A 4,524-nucleotide genomic window follows, 5' to 3' on the forward strand; every position below is an offset into this window, starting at 1 on the left:
GGCTCTTGAATCTTTTAGTTATTAACAGGAAAATAGTAAGTATAGTTTTCACTTGAGACTTTAATTATGTAAATAGATAAATGGGCTATTTTCTTACTTGAAATATAATAATACGTGCATTGCTTTGTTTAATATGATAAAACCACATTCAAGAAGGCACTATCATTAATGAGAAAGATCTTGTTTCCAAAGCAGTACAAAAAGCAAGTCTTTGTATTGTAGCTTATAAATTGCATGGCATAAGGGAGAGCTGAAACGTATGTTTATATTTTAAAAATAAAGAATATATCAACTTTTAGTTCCCCAAAGTCTTTGAGAATGACTTTTTCCTCTCTTGGACTTCTTAATGTTCACCAATCAACTCCCACTCTTTCTCTCTCTTCTGTCCTTTTCTCTGTCCCTCTTAGTCACTGAGCCCACACCTCTGCCACCCCCTCTCCCTTCCTCCATTCCTCACTCCCTCCCTCTGCCCCGGGCTGTTTGCTCTAAGCCTTCCATGTGGTTATGTATTTAAGTTTCTCCATTCTTTCTCAATGGGTAGCACTAATGATGTGGGTGTAAATATACTTGCCATAGGCAAAATCAAGTTCAGCTACACCTATGCAGTAGCTTTAACAGTAACTCCAAGTGCATCAATAGAATAGTGGTTAAGATCCATAACTATAGGTAGAAGTCTGAATAGGAGGACTGATCTGCGAATCATCTAAGAAGAAAGTAAGAGTTTATGAAGGGAGATCTGCTTGTCTTGTTTTTTATACCGAGAAGAAGGGTTATAAAACTGCATATGGAGTTTGTCTTACTGTTTTGTTAGAAATTGCTGGTGAGTAGAACCAGTCAAAGGTATTTGGCTACCTTTTACTTCAACTTTTTCTCTGTATCAGTTTAATGTTAAAAGTTCTATTATTTCTGCATTTTATAGAGCTATTCCTTAGAGTTTAATCTTGAAAGGAATACCAGCCGGGTTTATACTTAGATATCCAAGGTTGTGGCTTTTATGGTCTGTGATAAGTGGGGCTCTGAGTCCAAGAGGGCAAGTTTCTAATAAACAGGTCACAATAGGCAGGCTGCAAATACTGTTGCTTTTCCTTTAGTAACATAAAAAAAATATGTTTTTATCTATGAGAAGAGGAACAGCATTACAAATATATGTATTTTTAATTTTCTTAAAACAATATAAACTGTCAATTTTATGGGACTTTCAAGCTTATAAATAACTTGTAATCCATTATTATATTTATCTACTTATATATGCTAAAAATATAAATTAGGCTTATATGTGAAAGCTCAATTACTTATTATGTAGTCCATGCATACTCATCATGAAAAAAAAAGCTCCATACAGGAAGAAAGGCGTGTTATTAAGGTGATGGAATGAGGATGTTTCTTTTAGTTTAGAATTGTTTTAATTGCCATTTCTTGCTCTTACTTTAGAAGCAGGCAAGAAAAATCCCCTTGCGCGTTGCTGTGTAAATAAAGACTATGATCCTTTACAGCCCTGGCACTCTATTGATGGACGACAGTCATCCATTGTCAGACCGCATAGGTCCAGAAAGGAAAGAGAAGGGGAACAGAGAGCTGCTCAACACTGGAACTGAATAAGTTTCTGGACACTCTTGCCCTAAAGGCCAGTCTTGTGTCCTTTTGACAGCTTCTAAGCTTTTCTAGAGTTAAGGCCTCTTAATGGACAGTAGCTAATGCTACTTGCCTGTCACAGTAATCCCTGGCATCCTACATACTTTCAGGACAAAAGATATTCACATGGGAGCATAGAATGGCTCATTGTTACAACCATTTATTTCCTCCTTATCCCAATAATTTGCAGTTTACTTGTGAATGAGAACCTCCCTAGGGTGTATGAGTTGTAGTGTGTCTTCTTCTCTTCATAAGTGACTAATTTGTTCTCTTGTTCTCTTTGCTTTTAGCAGGGCCTTCTTTTTCTTGTGACTTTCATTTTCTAAATATATTTTCCTCTACCTTGATCTAATCTGAGGATTACTGTCCCTTTTTATTTCTAAGCTGCTTAATTTAACTCTTAATAATCTCTGGTCTTTATTTGCATTTTCTCTTAATTTAGTTCTGTAGCCCAATGAATTTATTGCTTCTAGCTACTTAGGACTTATACCAACTATCACTCTAATATTCCCTCAGTCTTTCTTAATTAAATATGTCAAGCAACAGTAAAATTAGGAGGAATATAAAATAAATTGATATTGTAAAATAAAGAGGCTTCTGAGAATTAGAATCATCCTTTCATGTAAGTGTTAGGTGTTGATTTTCTGTTTGGTGACAGATAAAAGTCTAAGTTTATTCTTTTATATGTGCATATCTAGTTTTCTCAACACCATCTGTCGAAGAGACTATCCTTTCCCCATTGTGTAGTTGTGGCACCCCAGTTGAATATCATCTTACTATATATGAGCGGGTTTATTTTTGGCCCTTTATTCTTATCTATTGGTCTATATGTCAATATCATACTGTTTTAGTCACTGTAGATTTGTAATATATTTTGAAGTCAAGAAGTATGAGGCTTCTAGCTTTGTTCTTTTCAAGATTGTTTTGGCTATTCGGAGTTTATAGTTCTATATGAACTTTAGGACTTTTTTCCCCCTTTCTGTAAAAATGCCATTGAGATTTTGATAGAGATTGCATTAAATCTGTAGATTGCATTGGCTAGTATGGGAATTTTAGCAATATTAAGTTTTCTAATCCATGAACACAGGATGTCTTTCTATTGCGTTGTGTCTTCCTTAGTTTCTTTCAGCAATGTTTTATAGTTTTCAAACTACAGTGGACAAGTATTTTGCTTCATTGGTTAAGTTATTCCTAGACATTTAATTCTTTTTGGTCCTGTTATAAATAGAATTGTTTTTTTTATTACCTTTCAGATTATTTACTGTTAGTGTATGGAAATACAACTGATTTTTGTATGTTGATTTTGTATCCTGCAATTTTGCTGACTTTATTAGTTCTAACAGTTTTCTGCATGTGGGTGTATGTGTAATCTTTATGGTTTTATACATATAAGATCATGTCATCTGCCTAAAAAGATATAAATTTAACCTTGTAATTGTGTTTTGGAGTAATTTTGATTAGGACAGTGATGATAATAATTTTCCTTTGTATGCTTTTATGCCTTTTTTCCTGAATATGACTTCATTTTGTAATTCAAAGGTACATTCTAACAATTAAGACACAATCTTTCTACCTTTGGAAGAGGTAACCCTTTGGAAGAGTTAAAAAGAGGACTGAGGACATCATAATATTTGACCCCTACAAAGTAACTTTATGACGTTCATATCAATAAGATAGACACTTTACAAAAGAGAAAACTGAGGTCGAAGCTTTTGAGATTTACTTGTATGACATAATTAATAAGTAGTACATGACTGTTTTCACATCAACATACATTGCTGAGTAAATGGACAGACTACACATTTTAATTTAGTAGTGCCACACTTTCTTTGCTCATTTTTCTTTAATTTTTTAAATAATAAAGTTTGCATTTTATATTTGAGCATTAAACAATGTTTAGGAAAGTTGATGAAAATCTTCTGTAGTAGGAATTACATAGCCTGGGACAACCACACTTACTGAGGAAAATAGACAAATGATTACAACTTGACTATAGTTGTTTGTATTTCTTACATTATAAGCAAGTGCTATATCATAGATTTAATAAATTTTTGAATTATGTGCTATATTCTTTTTTTCATTTTAGAGTCTTTTGTTTTCTTTTTATCAGGGCATTATTATTTTTTTTACATTTGTAGATTCAATATATTTAATTGTTTTAATTGCACTTTAGAAAATACAGTACCAGCATTCCATTTGGCTTAGTGGAGTTTTCAATCATTACAGAATTTATTTTTAAACTGCCTTGAATTATAGTTCTTTTTATTGAAACTCACTCAAGTGCAAAATGACATCTAGCATTTAAACTGATTTTAGTTAGAAGAAGCACATTGTCTGCATTAATAAATTTTAAAATTTTTTTATTTTTCTAAGGGTTCTTTTAATGTTATATTTATCAAGTGCTCTTAGATGATTCATGAAAAGTGCTGAATTATGTATTTTTGACCTTGAACATTTTCATTTTGTTTTAAATTGTTTTTATCTGCCTCTTCATCAGACTAAACATTACTTACTCTTACTTTAAATTTATTTTGTTGTGCAAACATAATATCTATGTTTTTAACTAAATATATACATTATATCAGACTGCTTTTATAGTTCTAGTTTGTGTTTTCAAAGTCATCATCTTTCTTTCGTTATTTAACTCAAGATATACAGAACTGTTTATGATTTATTGAGGATTTGATGAGACAAGAGTTCACCTGCTGGTAGCTAGCTATGGCTCAATAATATGGTAATATCTCAGGTTTTATTTCATTCTCCTTCAGAGGGAAGGAACTGTTCTTTCAAATTGTTGAGTAAAAGGTTTAAAGATGACTGGCTGCAGTGAAGGGGAGATTCTTGAATTAAGGATACTTAAAGTATCCTAGGTTTATGTGGCTCATACCATGT

General features: G+C 32.5%; 1 protein-coding gene across 6 annotated transcripts in view; it reads left to right on the top strand.

The window, feature by feature from the left end:
- TLL1 (tolloid like 1) overlaps positions 1-4,524 on the top strand; it is a 166,832-nt gene that overhangs the window by 97,319 nt on the left and 64,989 nt on the right. The gene's annotated exons all lie outside the window — the stretch shown is intronic.

The sequence above is a fragment of the Pteropus alecto genome, unplaced genomic scaffold (assembly GCF_000325575.1).
Source record: "Pteropus alecto unplaced genomic scaffold, ASM32557v1 scaffold166, whole genome shotgun sequence".
Taxonomy (NCBI): domain Eukaryota; kingdom Metazoa; phylum Chordata; class Mammalia; order Chiroptera; family Pteropodidae; genus Pteropus; species Pteropus alecto.